This window comes from Typopeltis vanoorti, chromosome 2 (assembly GCF_054136105.1).
Source record: "Typopeltis vanoorti isolate ZY-2024b chromosome 2, IOZ_Tvanoo_1.0, whole genome shotgun sequence".
NCBI classification, from domain to species: domain Eukaryota; kingdom Metazoa; phylum Arthropoda; class Arachnida; order Uropygi; family Thelyphonidae; genus Typopeltis; species Typopeltis vanoorti.
In genome coordinates this window covers 39,449,370-39,468,073 of record NC_143550.1, presented here as the reverse complement: position 1 = coordinate 39,468,073, position 18,704 = coordinate 39,449,370, and positions in this window count along the sequence as shown.

Here is an 18,704-nt window from a genome sequence, read left to right as displayed (position 1 = left end):
CTTTGTTTGTTTGTTATATATACTTATCTAATTGGATTTAATGCCATGCTTGGAACTAGTTTTTTTTGCCTGAGATTTGGAAGACGTAAAGTGTCTTCATTCCTGCGGTTTTCTTTATTACACACAAATTTTATATATAAAATGAGAGAGAAATGATATCGAACCCAAAAAGTACACAAATAAAAATGAAAATAATTTACACTTTGTATGCTGTTTAAAATGTAACCTTAAAATAATTTCCTCATTTGTAATTTGTAGCTTTGACTATTGCCCAGGCGTAAATACAGCGACAATTAGAAAATGAACTAATCTAGAATAGCGACACATTAAAACAACTCTATAATACAAAAAAATAATAAAAAAAAATATTGTCAAAGCACATGTGAACAGTGACTACATTATCACCAGTGTGAGATTATGTAGCGCCACATCATGTATTGGTTTGATAATAATCATTACCTTCTATATCTTTTGCATTTATATAACTTAAATTATTATTCTTAACCTACCAATTAATAAAAGAGATGATGGGTGGTCCTAATCAAAACAAATTTTTTCGTTTTAACTACTCGTCTACCCCATAATTTGCGAAGTTCATATCTGGTTCGTAAAATGCCACACGTGGGCACAGAAACTTTTCGTTACTAAATTACAAAGCTATACAGAAATTAATGCATTTTGTACTTCATTTTGTCGATTTACTTGAATTCTTAAATACGTAATTCACTTGGAGATATGTATCTAACAATGGCAAGCCTTGAAGAATAAATTAAAGATATTGATGGTAGATTTAGTAAATCTGACAGCTTTCGAATCATTATTTTTATATGGTGTCACCAAGGAATTTTTTAAACGCTTCTAGGTTTTCAGAGCGTTGTCCTCGCCTACTTAGAAAAAAGCTGTGTCTATATAGACTTTTTAGTTAAAATTCTGATCTTGTGGACATCTTTAAACTCTTATAGAAAGCATTTATAAGCCTTTTGAGGCTATGAGTTACTTCCCGAAATTTATACTCGAACTTTTGTGTTCAATACGATTATCCCTAAAAACAAGTATTGAAATAATGCGAAATTACAAAACATCTTTAACCTTTTTCTTTTGTTCCAGCAAAATGATTCAACTGAAATCGACCTGAGGTAATGGCAAATCTAAATAAAGATTATAGACACCAGATTTCATCAATCTATCAAGACACAGTTTAATCCGTATGCACTAGCAAAATGATTGTAATATAATTTTCCATTTTGAGAAATACACATAAGAAAACTGAATTATCTCTAGTCCATCCCTTGATCCAATAAAAGAAAAGAAAGACTCATTTTATTATATTAAACATGCCATTTTCTTTGTAAGAAATTGAGTTCTTCTTCTGTTTGAATCGCCAAAAATGGTAATCAAATCCTCAACCAGTCTACTGTTGTTTCTGACAGATGTTGACACATTCTTGTTTCGTAATATTTTCATCAAAGCAATGACAAACTTCAACTATAAATTCAAAACTTGTTAAACCACTTTGAAGGCATTTCAACGACAAATCATAGCATACAAGTAAACAGTCGCCAACGCATACAAGCTCTAATACGTGACCAGAAAGAAAATATGACAAAGAATAGAACAGACCATACATAATAACCAACTAGAAAAATGGGTCAGCAAGGTCGGGGGTGTTTTTAACTAGTATTTTGTATTGCGTGACACTTGTGGGTATTTATTAAGTTCCCTTAGATTATAAGGTGGAAAATTCTCTAACTGATAAAAGAATAAGTTTTCCTTTGCGTTATATTGTTACGAGAAAGAATAACAGATTGGCTTGAATTCATTTCAGGAAATGCGCTCTCATTCAGTATTATATTCCTCTATCATTAATATGGATCAGAGTCGCTGCAAAACATTTTAGCTTGAGATAAGTCATAATGATTTACCTCCTCCTTATACAAAGAGAATGAATTTTTCCAAGATTAAACAGATAAATTCTTTACGTTTTTGAACAATAGTTTTTTGTTTTTATCAGTGTTTAGAGGATCTTTTTAATACGTTTATTATCAAAACTCCCTAATAGTTCCATACAATACCTACAGGATTATTATAGATTATTATCGCTGCATTATTATAAATATTTTTAAAAAAATTCGAGAATGAAACATCATTATGAACAACTGAGTTTTACGTGTTCAATATTAGTATCTCCGATCTTCAGAGCGATTGTGACAGCTTTTGTCTATCATATTTACTAAGCCATTGAAACTAAGAGAAGACACAAATCCACAGTTTGAAATTACGAAGGTAAATGGTTCTCTCGATACAAACTAGACTATAGAAGCAGATTAGAAAACTTTAGAAACATATTTTGATCACACTGAAAGTTCAAATTGAGATGATTCTTTTGCTACATAACTTATGTAATCTTCCATCGCGATCTGATCACAGTTCAGTTATTGAAAATCCACAATCATTTAGATAGAAACAGAGGCGTATTAGCTATGTTATGTACAAGGCGACGTCAACATGTACAGCACTATCGGAAAACTAATCGGTAACTGTATGCGATACCAATGTTAGCAATCGTTTGGTGAATATTGATAATAATTCATGTAACTTTGGCAGTAATTCGTATTTCTTGACTTTTAGGATAGCTAAATATATTCGTTTCCACACCTGACATGTTGATCTCTTTTAGATGGCAAAATAACTTAATACATAACGAAACTTCTCTTCACCCGGTGTGATTTCTACAAACTGTCTTCGAAATGCATTCAGAACGGCACAAGATGGCCACGATACACTTGGGTTGGAAAGATGAGGTCGAATACAGAGGAACTTTATAAAGGCATTTAAATTGAACGTCATTTAGCCGATCTCATACCAAAATGATATGGGTTTTTTTCTCCTGGAAATTTCGGTTTTTGCTTCTCCAAAACATATGCCCGACTAGAGTAAACAAGCATTATGAGACATCGCAAATTGTCGAAATTAGGTTTATAAAAAACAACAAATTATTAGCCATAACAGGTCAACGTGGAATAAAACGTAAAGGAAGACGGGATAGGATGTTTGGAAGGATAAAGATCATTCAATATCCATACATATATTTAATTTTTCACAAGGCTGCTGCTTCTAGAGAAAGGGTGGCTATAAATTCGATACTAGTCCTCGACTAGAATTAGTCGGTTCCTGAGTTTGATCTTTAGTGTTGGCAAGCAGGGTTATTCCTCCACTAAAACACGGATTTTTAGCCGCTTAACTCAAAAAAAAATAATAATAATAATAAAAATCGATTGTAGAACTTATCCTATTTCAGAGACAGAAATGTGAGTTTTAGGTGTCAAATATGCAAGGCAGCAGCAGTTGTCCACTATACTATTGTTATCCTTAAAATGCCAGAGCTGAATTCAACTATAGGTCATGAATTAGAATGGAAACCGTCTATCTACCAATTATATGATGAGAATTATTTTCACTAGTAATCTTAATCTTAAGATAATAGTAATCATGATTACTACATCATAATGTATGACGTTGTTCTAGACAAGGTACAAAATAATTAAAAAATTTTTTCTAACGCCTTTTCTTCATTTGACGAAACATGCTAGATAACGCCATGTTTTCTTTGTCACAATAATTTTATTTATATTTATATTTATATTCTCCTTCATTTCTCGTTTTATTGTAGATAATTTTATTTATATTCTCCTTCATTTCTCTCATTTTATTGTATATAGATTTATGGTAGATAATTTTATTTATATATTCTCCTTCATTTCTGCTTTTATTGTATGTAGATAGATATTTTTTATACCTCTCATAGCAATCATTTACAATAGTTATTTAGTTGCTAATATTTATTATTAGCAACTGAAACTGAATAACTGAGGTCTGATTTACTTTTCTAATATATTTTCTTTTAATGAGTTTTTTTGTGGTGAACACATGTTATTATAAATTTTTTTCTCTTACTGTTTTTTTATTATTATATATTATACTTTATGTTAGACAAATATTTCTTCTCTTAAGTATTCTATATATATATTGCTTTTTTCAAATGAAAAAAAGACTAAGGCCATATTATATTGCCATTTCAAGGTTTACGCTGTGCACACGGACCTATTAAAAAGATTCATGTGTGGTAATTGTTTCCCGGTATTTGCAAATGAAATACAAATGTAAATGAAATTTGAAAGACTTATTTTGAAACCTCTATCTTATTTCTATTTAGATTATTCCAAATGGAAATTATTTCATGCATATGTTTGGTCTATACTTTTACATTTTAATGATTTTAACTTGGACATATGTTGACGTTATGGATAATTTTTCGTTTCTAAATGTAGTCCTAAGACTCTTTAGTTTACGTTGAAGATGCCATCTACATTGCTAGTAAGATATCAGAATAAAGTATTTGTTTTTCATCTCGTGAGTGCTTCAATCTATAAGTTCAATCATCATATGTAACTGTTCTACATTAGTTGTACAGTGTAACACGCAAGCACATACGTGCGCACGCGTGTAATATATTCGTTGCAGGTTCTACAGGTTTGGAACTATCCGCGTAGGAGTTACATGCAATCTGTTCCCTCCTCAAAGGTCATGAGAAGGTTATGGAGATAGTAGAAGTTAATATTGGCGTCTCGAATCTATGTCTAGATAATTTGTTTGGGCATTTTTCAGCCTGCAAAGCATACATCATGAGGATGACAGGGAAAAAAAGTATTGAATCATCATGTATTCTGCTGTTGGCCAAATCTGAAAAACGACAGGTGATTTTAGCTCTTTTTTGTAATTTTTTAGCTTCAGCAAAAACTGAGGAATTTTTTTTTTCAAGTTTATCTGAGTTAGTACTTACTATATACCAGTGATACTAATACTACATTACTCAGAATCACCCTGAGCATTTCCACGAGCGGTTATTAGACTCCCAGAACGATACTTTTTAAGGAAATAATGTGAAGAAAGGTAGATAGTTGGAATGAACGAAGAGAAAAATAAATCCTGTGGCTTGAAAATTCAACAGTAAATCTGCTGGTTAGTGCATGTCTTAACCGATTTCAAGAAGGGGAAAAAAACTAGAAAATAAATTTATATAGCAGAGCAGTAACTGTGTAACTATGAGTTCTGCACTGTCAAAACTTTTAGCGAGCTCTTCGGAGCACAACTCTAGATATGAAAACAGTATTTAATGTGGGGACGGATTTGCACTTTCTATAAGGGTAAGCTTTATTCAGAGGTTAATAACTCTTAACCTATTATCTAGTGCCTTAGATGCTGCAGAGGCGATGAGACAGTGGCGCCACCAGGAGGTTCGGTGTGAAGTTAACTGCACTCAACACTGGAATAATGAGATCTCAATACTAGACCCAACAGTCCAATATTGATATATTGTTGAAAACTAAAATTTTTAATTTTTTTAAATTCATACCCAATTAATTTTTTTCCTTCTCAAAAATCTCAAGATCCTGCAACCTTAATGCGTTGGTGATGCTGATGCATCATTATTATCTCAAAAGATTGGAGGGTCAAGTTATCCAAAGAAGAAAAAAACGTCATTATACGCGTGCATACAGATCCGGGTATTATTGAAGATAAATCAGGGAGAAGTGAACAAATATCCCTACTGAAGATTGATTTGAAGATTTGATATTTAAAGTTAGAGCTACATATTTCGAGTTATTTTCATGATTTTTAGTGCAAAGTTTGCTAATAAAAAGAGTCCAATGTATTGTTATCTACAAAACTGTTGATTAAATTTGGAGAAGGTAACTGATACACAAATGTAAAAGAATAGTTGAAAAAATGAAATCGTTGCAGTACTCATCAAAGAAGCTATTATGCTAAATGCGATAGATGCTATCCACAACCATTCAGTTCTCCAAACTTTTTAAGTATCTTTCCAAAGGTCGGTTTTTAATTCTATTTAGTATTTAAAAAATAACAAACAGAATTTAAATATTATATATTTCTTCATCATTGCGGAAAGAATGCAATTGGTAACAATTAGACTATAATTTGATGACAAATATTCGTTTTCAGTGTTAGGAACAGTTGGAATGCAAGCTAATTTTTAATATTCATAAATACAACTTAAAATACAGTAGTTTGCAAATCGTCAACTAGCTAGATACTTATTCAATCATCCACCGAAATGGCGATATCAGTAGATGCTGGTAAGCAATGTGTGCCAAAAAAAGTCCATTCGAAGATATTTCTTTTTTCAACTAAGACAATATCAAAGTTGTCTTAGTACTCATTGCTCACGAACCTTTCTTTAGTTAAGATGATCGTGAACAATGCTGGATGCTGGATCCATGACTTAGAGTTAAATTCTTGATGTTAGATTTAATGAATGTACTGACTCTGAATGGCATCTACCTGACAACTTTTTTTGTTGGCGATAAACATAGTTGAATGCAATGCTCGCTGCTCAACTTGGACATACCAATAGCATGGGTGACACTATTTTTAATCCGTATTTGTCATTGTAATACCCTCGACACGCAGAAATAGAATCAGAACCCCCCCCCCCAATACCGAACTGATCATGTTTCTGCTATCATGCAACTAATGATGCGATCGCATAAGACCTCGTGACTTTTAAATATCGCTTCCACACATTAGATACCACAAAGCTCATAAAAAATTACTACCGTATGCGGGCAGACAAGAGAAAAATAACCGGTTCATGGTCTTCTTGAAGGGATGGAGATTATAGTCGTTGAGGAATATTTTACGGGGAAGGCTGTTCCACATAACTGAGATAGATGGAATGAAAGAAGAATGGGAGTAGCAGATTCGACGAGTCAGCAGTTCAACTGCAAAAGAATGTTCAACAGCGGTTTGCTTTGTTAATGTAAGTTTAGGAGAAATGTGGGGCAGCATATGGATGATCGTTCTGCTTTACAACCTTCATGGAAATATCTGCTTTTAGGATTGTAAAGAGTAAGTAGCTGGACAGATGAAAAGTAACGTCTTGAGAGAAACGAACACCAAGTGAAAAAGAATACCAAAAATAATATGGAGAATGCTATCATCGTCCAGATATCATTCTATTCAGCTTTTGAACTCTCCTCTCTTAGCACAGAAGTTATACTTTGCGTTGTCTTAACCACCTCTGCAGTATGTCTCCCTGAACTTCAAATTCCCTGTCCACTCTCACTCCTGAAGTGTAGTCTTACGAATATGATACACGACCTTCAGACTCTTTTCGAACCCAAAATGCAAAGTCTTAATTGCATTATTACGTGTCCACTCTCCTCTGTTCCACACTACTAATTAAGTCATCCGGAAGTGTGATTGTCTGCCATTCGTAACTTTGCATCATCATCATTCTTATCAAAAACAAAACAACAAAAAGGTATATTCCTCCTCTCCTTTAGAACTGACACAGCTAACCTTTGTACATAATAATTTGATCACTCTTTTCGCTATGACTTCCTTCTGTATGAACTTCTTTTCATGCAGTTCTTTCTCACTCGATTTATCTTTGTTCATTTCTTAAATACAGTATAACACTGCTTTTTTCAAATATTCTTTTGATTGTTTTTTCATACGGAATTTACATCTGCCACTTAGTATTACGAATGGTCTGCTACTGTGGGTAGGATAGCTCATTTGTATACGGTCACAACAATCTCTGAATTTATCACTGGATTTAACACTACTGGTCCCAAAGTCCACTCTTTTAAATTCCTCAATAATTCTGTAAATTACTTCTTTGTCCCAATATTCAGTTTTCTCCTTCCTCTGCCTTTAGCTGCCTTCCTTCCGACTAGTGGCTTAAATTAAGGACGGTTCTTTTTGAGAAAAAAAAATAGTCTTACTGAAAGGTGTAGCAAACATTATTAAATAGATTCTTCTTTATTCAGTTGTATAATCTTAAAATGACTTACGAGGCGACACACAACGTCACATTTCTAACCATTCACAGTAAAGAAACGAATTCAGGCTCCATATATTTTCAACAACCTTGTAAGCCGATTGTAAAAGCGAACCTGAAATGCATTATTATTGGCAGACTACGAGACAACACGTCTGTCCAGTATACGGATTATGAAAACGGTACATTAAGTTGCTTTTCTCTCCTCCCCCCTCCTTTAGTCTCCTCTTTCTACCAATATAGATCCACATCCCTTGCCAAAGCATTGGCTGTTTATCCCTTTGCATTCACCTGAAGTCAGACTTGTTTAACTGACACCAGCTATTCTTTGAGAGGATTACAGACCTAATATATGTCTGCTTTCTGACCACCCTCAGCTAGACTCTGCGACTCCAGAAGTCTTTTATATACGATGATGAAGTAGGGGATGGCGTACATACTTTACAGCTTTATGTTCCTCGCTATTCAAAAGAGAAAAGAAAAGAAAAAAAAATGAGAGACGTTAGAAAATTCTTCATTTTTTACTAACATGTTGCATCAATACTATTTATCTATACTGACGAAACAAAACAAAAAAATTATATGAAAACAGTTGTAAAAACGTGATTATCCAATTGCTTGTATAAATCTATGTAATAGTTGTTTTTAAAATTGAGTTTTATTTGGATAATTTATTTCAAATGAGTTAGAATGGAACTGTGCATTTTTTTTAGAAATATTGCAGCTAACGTTCTAAGTACTTAGTATTTATCATCATCCCCTTCATATTAAAATTAATATTAAACGTCAGGGGTTTGGGCAGGTGCCCATAACTCCTAATTCAAATCATACTCGTTTTTATATATTCTGAGTGGTATTTTTTGGGGTCAAGTTACGACCACATTGTTGCTTTATCTGGGCTCTGTCATTCCCGAGACGATTCTCTACAAACCCCAGTGTGGAAGCCATTCGTACCTGCACAAAGCGATGAATTTGAAAGATGTTATAATGATAGAGCGAAGTTCTGACAGAACGACACAAGCACACGGTCGACCTTCGAGCGGCAACCCAAGACTCTCTCTGACACGGCATGTCTTTTCGCATTCACCCACGCCCGCATTGTCGCCAACTTGTACTTTTGTTCAACTTCGGGCGTTGTTTATCATTCTACGTTGAAACTAACAAAAGATTTGCAGTTGAGTTCGGGATGGGAGGAGGGAGGAAATAGTTCGTTCTATTCTCTTCTATTCAGAATTTATAAGTCTGACATTAAAAAAAAATCCTCTTTGTAAAACTGTAATAAAATATGAAGAAGAATATATCTGAAAAGTTTTTTTTTACAATTCACAAAATGAGATGACGAATATTTATTTTTTTATGCATGTTCATCACTCGTACTATGTGATGATTAAGATTCAAGGCTGTCATCTTCATCTATAAAAACGTTAAGAAAGTGCTTCAGTTTTCTTTTGATGTAGAAAATTTTTATTATTAAAATTAACTTACAATTTAATGCTATTTCAGCCAGGAGAAGAACAAAAGAATCTGATAGATTCTTTTGCATGTTGTTCATTTAAAGCACGTAACAATGGTATAATTCCACACGTAACAACAGTTTTATGTATCTGCAAGCTGATAGGCTCTTATCATCTACAAATTGATTTAAGTACCTATTTTTACAAATGATGCGCACGGCGCTCAGATTTTTTTTATCTTCAAAAAATCGTCTTAACAGCATTCTACTAAGCACAAAGGTTGGGAGTTTTAGAAGTTTATTAAACCGTAAAAATTTTTAATGTGCTTTTATGAAAGAGATTTCTGATCCCCTAGTGCTCACATTTCCTACGCGAACACTTCCCAACAGTGCGAAGGAAGTAAGTAAAAGAAAAATTCAATAGCTACAACAAGGATCTACATCATGTTCTCTGCAGGTAAGAAAAGCAGTATCTTTGAACTAAGATGAGAGTAGACTTCATATCGGGGTCTTTCATTGGTTTCATCGACTCGCTAGGATGAGCCGTCTTGCCATGAAGAATCACGGGAGATCGTCTGTGTTTGCTCCGCGTGTGCTGCCTTTTCTCCTCTCCCTCCCCATTTGCCACCCAGAATACTACCAAGGAATAGGAATAAGATGGACACAAACACAACAAAACCCCATGTTAAAGAAAGAAAGAAAAAAATAGAATGTGTGCTTTGTAAACAAGGGAAGAGCATGCAGACACCTAAACAAAGAATTCCTTGTGTTGTTTTCTCGACGTGAACTTCGGCATTAGGGTGAGGCACGAAAAAGCAGTCATGCAACAATGATGTATGCATAAATAAAAAAAAAATCTTTATATCCAAGCAGTAAAAAAAAAAAACAACAACCGAGCTAACATATTGTACATGATGCTAAATGTAATTACGTTACTTTTCCTGACTAAATCTCAGTATGTTGGGTATAATTAAATAGTTATAGGGATAAATGATTATAGACTGCGTATCCTGTGAGTTTCTAAACCTGCTCGGTAAAACATTACGAAAGTTTCAAATCTATCACTCATTTAGTACCGTAAGTAGAGAACGATTACATTTTTTGGAAATACTACTCTAGATCATCATCATCATCATGCGTATCAAGGATTTAGGCCTAGCACGACCTTAGAAGTCATCGTTGAATCGTTTAAGAGGACGCCCTGACTTTTTTTTCCTAATGGCTTGTACTTTAAGGCTTGTTTTGGTAATCTTTCTGTTTTCATTCTTTAAAAGTGTTCCATCCATTTATGTTTATATTTTTTAATTTTTTCTCTTACTGGTTTAATTCCTTCATAATTTCTTCATTTTTTTTTGTGATCAAATAGGGTATACTTTGCAGTTTTTCTCATAAACTTCATAAACATTCTGCTATTATTAATCTTTGTCGTTTTGTTTTATTGTCCAGATTTCGCTTCCATACATTAAGACTGGTAGGGCTAATGTATTGTATACTTTTTAGTCAGGTTTGCTTTTGAACTAGGTTTGGTTTAACTATAGAGTTAATTACACCTGTTATTTTTAAATATTTTGCAATTTTTACGTTTATATCTTTTTCATTTTCATATGTGATCATACATCCTAGGTAGTTAAATGAATTCACCTGTTCTAAGATCTTGTTATCTATTACTATTTTAGTTCTTGCTGGGTCGTGTCCTTTAAAGGCCATAGTTTTTGATTTTTCTGTTCATATTATCATACCGTAATCTTTGGCTATCTCATTTAGATCCAAAAGAGCTTTCTGTGGTTTATCTTCAGAATTTGTAATTATTATTTGGTCGTCGGCAAAGAGGAGAGTGTTAAGTTCACTGTTGGAGAAAGTTTAATTCCTTGATGTAAATTTTTATTCATTTTATTATTATTTCATTTAAGTAAATATTAAAAAGAGTTGCTGAGAGGGGAATCCCTATCTGACCCCTTGGTTTATCTCTCTCGTATATGATAGCTCATGATTAAATCTTATTTGTATTTGATTATTTGCATATATACTTGTTATAGCTTTTAGGATATTATTTGGTATTTGTCTTTCTTTTAATATGTTAAATAAAATGTTTCTTTTAACTTTGTTAAATGCTTTTTCAAAATCCATAAATGCAATATATTGTTTCTAAATTGTATTCTCTTCTTTTCTCTATTATTAATTTTAGGCAAAAGGCCGGATCTATACATGATCGTCCTTTTCTAAATCCATTCTGTACTTCTAAAATAAAGTTTTCGGAATATTTCATTAGTTTGCTATTTAAGATTCTGCTATATATTTTGTAACAGGAATTTAGTATACTGATACCTCTATAGTTTTTAGGGTCATCTTTATTACCTTTTTTTTAAAGATAGGAATCACAATTGCTTTTTTTCCATTCTATTGGGGGATACCAGTTGAGTAAATTTTATTTTAAAATAATAAGAGTCTTTCTTTGAATCTTGTTCCTGCGTATTTATATAGTTCTGAACCTAGCTTATCTTCTCCAGGTGATTTTCCGTGTCTTGTTTCTTTCAGGCTGATTTCTAATTCTTCTTTAGTTATTTCCTTTTCATTTTCGTTAATTGTTTGCCAGTTGTCTTTTTAAAAATATTTATTGTATGTCCACAATTCTGCGTAGTAATTTAGAAATTCTTCTAATTTCAATTCGGTGTTTAATTTTATGTTTTCTTTGGTATCTGCATTTAAGTGTTTCAAAATCTTATATACATTGGGTCTTATTTTATATAAATCATGTTCTAAATTAGAACGATATTTGTTCCATGATTCTCGATGTCTTTTTCTGACTTCTCTTTTAGCTATGGCTCTTATTCTTTTATATTCTATTTCATCTTCTAATCTTTTACTGTTTATCCATTTATGATAGGCTTCTTTTTTCTTTTTGATTATTTCTTTGATTGTATCATCCCAAATCTTCAGTTTTTTCCTTTTATTGAATTTTTTGGTCTTTCCTAAGCTTTCATTTGCTGCTGCATTTAGTATCATTTTTATATTAAGCCATTCTATTTCTATTTCTTCATTTTGTTTTATTTTATCTAGATATTGGTTAATTCTTTGTTCATATAGCCATTGTACATCTACTCTAGATCTAGTACGTAAAAAAAATGACTTACTCGTCCTCCGAATCTGTTTTTATTTCTTTCGTATACTTTCAATGTATAAATGTCCATAAATATGAAATTGAGAGTTCATATTATGAGATGTAACAGTACCACAGAGAATCTTAAATAAATACTTTCATGTTATATATGAATTTAATGCGGAAATAAAGCCTGGTTATAAATATTTTATTGCTAAAATATTTTTTCGTCTACTACTGCAATTAAGAATTCTAGCTGAAAGGATAAAAATAAGTTCAAAGTACACGGAAGGCACATTGAACCTGTCAGCAGATTCTTGTATTGTATGTAATTCTATCCGTGAGCATCTATTTCACTAGTATTGGGTGACTTTATTGTTAGCCATGATCTTTAGTCACTACACGTTTGTGCGATTCGTTTTAAAATAATGCAGAATGAGCCGTATTTTAATATTTTTTTCAGTTTCATACATTATTGACGTAACAGAATCCCTGTTTTTTTTAAAATCAAAAATGACTAAATCTAATCAGAAACAAACAAGCTTTGAAGTGATGTTATTTTTTTCTGGGGGGGGGGGGGGCGGACTATACCGAATGAATTTTCCGTTTATAACCTTTGACTTATAAAACTCCGAATTACTTCGCTAAGATGATTATTTTTCTCACTTCTCCAGTATTTATGAACATTAACAGCTAAAACATCTATCAAAATAATTACTTAAGTCTACATTAATGTAATTTCCTCCATGGACACTTTAATACGACTTGCTATCTGATAATAACCGGATGGTCCAAAACAGATGCCTCAAATGATTCTATTAATTTGCCTTTCCAGTGTACGCAAAACTCAGATAATTCCCGGTTACTTAAGTACTATTTCCTGTAGTTCACTGGAAGAGTTGGGCTTCTTTTACTTACCAGCATCCTTTCGTTAACACTTATAGGCCTACATATGATTCCATCCTGTTGGCATAGTGATTACAGTTCAGCGGTTTTGACAACTTAGATCTACGGGACCTAACGCAGACAGTCATTAGGGGCTACCATATGCCGGCCACCTAGCCTCCGAATGTTCGGGTCATCATGACAACCCTCAAGGGGGAACTCCGGTGGCATGTGATAGGCATTAATCACATAGTAAGTTATTTTCAAATGGACAGTTTATTTATTAAGCCGTCTATTTTCTTGTCTCCTAAGAATAAATGCTTTGCATCGAACTTTATAGTGTTAGTGGGTTTAAACAAACCGATTGATTAGAATATATTCAAACTTTTAACTTAATTTGGCGTAGGGGCTACTATTCAGACGTAGAGGTTATTTTAACTTGAATATTTCCATAAGTCTGGTATATGTTAGCGGAGATGGTAGGCTACACATTACAATAAATAGAATAAGAAATATTAAAAATTTAATATAACGATCAACAATGCTGTATTCAGTTGTTTGCAGATGATGCAAAATTAAGTAGAGCAATACTCAATACTGATGTTGAAATTTAACAGGAGGATTTAAATAGATTGGCAATTGGGCAAAGAGAACGGATATCAGTTTAATGTGGCAAAGTGTAAGGTTATGCATTTTGTTGTGTAAAAGATTACCAGCTGTTTACCATATTGATGGAACTGTACTCCAGGTAATTGATGAAGCCAGGGATTTTGGGAGGTTGTTGGACAGGGATTTGAAGTTCAGAGGGCATATTATAAAACAAAACTTAGGATTATCCTGACATTCAGAGATAAGCAAGTTATTATTCTTCTTCATAAGGCTTTCATAAGCGGGATCTAGGTTGCCTAGGTTTCTTGAAGATGTGGACGAAGTGGAGCGGATTCAGAGGCCAGTAACCACAATGGTGACAGTTCTGTGTGATGCATCATATGAGGGCAGATTGAAGATTGGTGGGATACAGAGGCTGGTTGATCGGCGGATAAGGGAAGAAGGATATGATTGGGGCATATAAGTTGCTTGGGAGGGTTTATAGGATTGATACGGAGAAAATATTTCGGTACATGAATAATGTGAGGAACACTGAATGTCATCCATAAAAAATGAATGAGTAAGTGTGTGTGGTCGACAAGAACGTGAAGACTAGAATTTTTTCTTGGAGAGGGTGAATAATTGAATGAATTGTCAGGTGAATGATTTCAAGGCAAAATATGACAAGCATCGTACACGTATTGATGATTAATGTTTATGTATGTGATATATTTATGTTTATATATTTATGTTTTACGTTTATGTGATATATTATCCCACCAATTGAACATAGACTTATTTGACTTCTATTTTGCAGACAGTTTTTATTGTCATTCGTAGCAATGGTTTTATCTTATTTTGTAGGACCAAAATGATCATATTTAAACGAAACTTGAGATGACAAATTTAAGTAGAAATCTTAAGATACCAAATCTCGTTAAATGTTATCCGATCACAGAGCAAAGCAATAGCGTTTATGATTTCGAAATAGTTTAATATTGTACTTCCTAATGGACCGATTGACCTCCCCCAAACAAGTCAAATATCAGCAGAATTATATGACGTCTGTTGTATATATATGCGTACAGACGGACAAAATGAATTTAATAGGCTTGAATGGATTTTATGCATCCAAAACAATTGCGGTTTAAGCAGCTTTTATATGATTTTAATTAACAGACAAATTTATGAAATAACTATTTTTCATGAGGGCTATTTAAACAGAATTGCTAAGAATAAAGTTCTTGTTTTCCTCTGCATGAAAACGTGTAGCCAGCAAGAAAACATGAGCGACAAAAAGCGATGATCTGAAACCGTAGGCCACACCTGAGCGTGTCGAAAGGATTGTTAAAAGGACCCAAAACAGGGTAGGAATGTTTAAGACGTGTATTGAACTTGTAGAAAAGGGTTAGCCGAATGGTGTCAGTAATTCCGAATTGCATGTGTTAGATTATGATTGATTATACCGAAGTGCACACACAAAGAGCACTGGGTGGTCTGTTCTGCACAATGCTAAACAGCGCTGACAGAAAAGGGGCGATTTGGCTGTTTGTATGCGTCTGGACAATGAGAAAAGCCATTAACAACAGGATAGAGATTTCACAGTTTGTGGTGTTGTGATATTTCATATGTTTCTATGTTTGAATTTGGGGATGGAGTTAAACGTGTTTATTGAGTAACGAAGACAGGTGGGGTTTCGGATTCTACGGTCGGTAATAAATAAATAGACTCATCTAGTCAGTTTTTGAAGATTTTAAATGACCTCCATGTTTAACTCTGGGTCTTTACTCACCATTTCAAACGTTTCAGAAATTCCTATGTCTTACATGCTAATGTAAATTATTTTCATTTCTTCCTCACTGGCTTGGATAGTTTTATTTCGGCTTAAAAATTAGCTTTTTGTGCTTGCTAATACCTTAACTTTTATCATACAGAAGGGCTGATCCGAATGTTGCACTGTGTTAATTTTTTTTCTTCATCTGTTTACATAGTTATCTAGCAAATGACAAACCTCCTGTTTTTTTAGATAAGCACACATTACTAACATCTATGTAAACATTGCTTTCTTTTATCTACAAAAGACTATGAACTTAAGAATGTGATTATGAATACAAAATTGTTTTTTTTTATGGTAAATGACATTGTTTATGCACAATGTATTCAAATCCATATCGGGACACTTTGTTTTCCAATTTTTTACGAACTACAGAAAATGTAAGAGCATACATATAAATGATTAAAAACACACATTTAAAAAAAAATAGATTAAAACACAAAAATGGCACTTGCATAAAATATTAAGCAAAAATAAAAAATGTCAGATTTCACTCATTCAGTGATTAATATACTTCAAAGCTGTTTCATTACACTGCATTAAATATTCTCGGGTAAATATAGAATTAATGTCTATTAAGCAGCATTGCAGAAGATGATCCATGGTTTGTGTTTCAACCACACGACCAGCTGTCATTTCTGTGTAGCCCCATCTAGCAATATTCTGCCCATTTCGGAACAAAGTCTATGCAATGTCTTCCATCTTCGCCAGTCGAGATATAAGCTGGAAGGAAGAAGATTCTTCTAAGTTCAGAATCTCTGGAGATTGTTCTTGCCACATTGTCGACCTTGTAGCTTTTATGGAATCAACCAACGGTTCCACTGAGTGAATAATGCTTTTCCTTGATCTTAGCCTCCTATGTACTAAAACATGTCCATAAAAAAAGGATACCGTTCATCATTTAGTTGTTTCCGCTCATATCTACTCTGTGTAGTCCTTCTGATGTGAGGAGGTGTAATACCAGACAGTAAGTATGGATGGTCAAGTTTTGTAGGCTTAAGGCAGCCGGTAATGTGCCGACATGTTTCATTAAGAACCTTGTCAATAATTTTGATATATGATGATATTTCCCAAACAGGGATAGCATACTGGACTGTCGAAAGTAAAGTGCCAGTGCAGAGGTGCGCAGTACTTGTGGACTTGCACCCCACCGAGATTATGTTAATCAGCGCAGAATATTATTAGGTGTTTAAGTTTTAGGTACTGTCTTCTATGTGTCGCTTATAATTTAAGGTCCTATCTAGTGTAACACCTAGGTAAGTTGAATTTGGATAATTGACCACCTTCACACAATTCCATTCTATATTCAACTCTCTCCTCACCTCCCTATTATTGAGATGGAAAAGACACATTTGGGTTTTACTGGGATTTGGTTTCAGTTGGTTTTCCTTATAGTAAACTGTAAGGGTTTCTTGTTCTTGTGTGAGCTTTTTCTCAATGTCATTCAAAGGATTTTGCTTGATAAGCTATTGCCTGGTCATCTGCATATAAGAAGGTTTTTGATCGTGGGTTTATAGATCGTTAGTATATATCTTGAAGAGGAGGGGAGAGAGCACATCTCCCTGAGGTAGACCATTTTTCTGGATACGCCATCTGCTCTTTTTTCCTTGAAAATCAACAAAGAATCTCCTGCTGAACAGCAGCGACCTAAATATCTCCACTAACCGATAGTTATCATGCTGTAAAATTTGACTATAAGCTGTCCAAGATTTAGTGTGTTATATGCTGCTGTCAAATCTATAAATACAGCTCCTGTTGCTAACCTCACTATTAAACTTAACTGTGTCAAGTTTAATACTTGTCTAATGTGTGATCTTCCTGGTATAAATCCTGCCTGTTCTTTTATCAACTTTCTCTATTTCTGGACTTAGTCTGTTCAAGATTAACCTCTCATACAGTTTCAGCGTTGTGCATAGGAGAGCTATAGGCCTGTGGCTCTTTGGATCCTCAGCAGGTTGACCCGGTTTCAGGATAAGTATTACTTTCGTTTGTCTCCATATGCTGGGTAGTTTAGCAAATTTCCAACAACAGTTGAAAAATTCTAACAACCACACTGTTGCCTTTTCTCCCAGATTCCTTAGTATCTCGTTTCTGATATCATCTATACCGGTAGCATTTCCCGGTTTTAAGGCTTTTAGGGCATTTTCTAGGTCTTCTTTAGTAAATGGTGTTTCGAAGAGATTATTTTCTGCATCCATAACTTTTTAAATGTAATCTTTAGGTATTTTTCAATTCAGTTGAGTTGTAATTTGGTTTGCATTTATATTAACTTTGGTTGCTGCTATTGTGGGGGAACCAGATAATTTTTTGAGTAAGAGCCAGGCTTTTCTACTGCTATGTTTCATATCTAAGCTTTTAATTTTCTCTGCCCATGGTTGCCTTCTTTTTTCAAATAGTGCTGCTATAAGTTTCCTCTCCTGCGTCAATTGTTTCGATGAAAATGGATCTTTATTATATAGGTCATAATATCTTTCATATATTTCCACTTTGTGTTCTGTAAAACTTGGAATATAACGTGTTCTACAAATTGTGCCTGGTAGCAGACCGTCTAATAGCTTTGATGAACTTTTCTTAATGTTCAGGTCTGGGTGAAATATTGGACAAGTTTATGTTTAATTCTCTTGAGAACTGTTTCCAGTTAGCTTTTTACAATTAAAGCGTCTTCTAAGTGGGACCTCCTTAAGTCAGACTGGTGGGAAAATTTGCAGCATTATTTTGAACTTGGGATTGATGCAAGTACCTGTTTAGTGCAAAGATTGGCTGTTCTATTACTAACAAATCTAAGGTCTGGGTTATATCCTCTTTTCCATCTTCCACTGTTAAATGATGATTGCTGTTTAGGATCGTGTATAAGGCTGAAAGTAATCTAAATTATTAAAGTCGCCTATAATAATAGCAGATTTCTTTGTGTCAAATACTGGGACATTTCAAAAGCAAAGGTTATACTAGGCGGTTTATATACTGAGAAAACACTGATGTT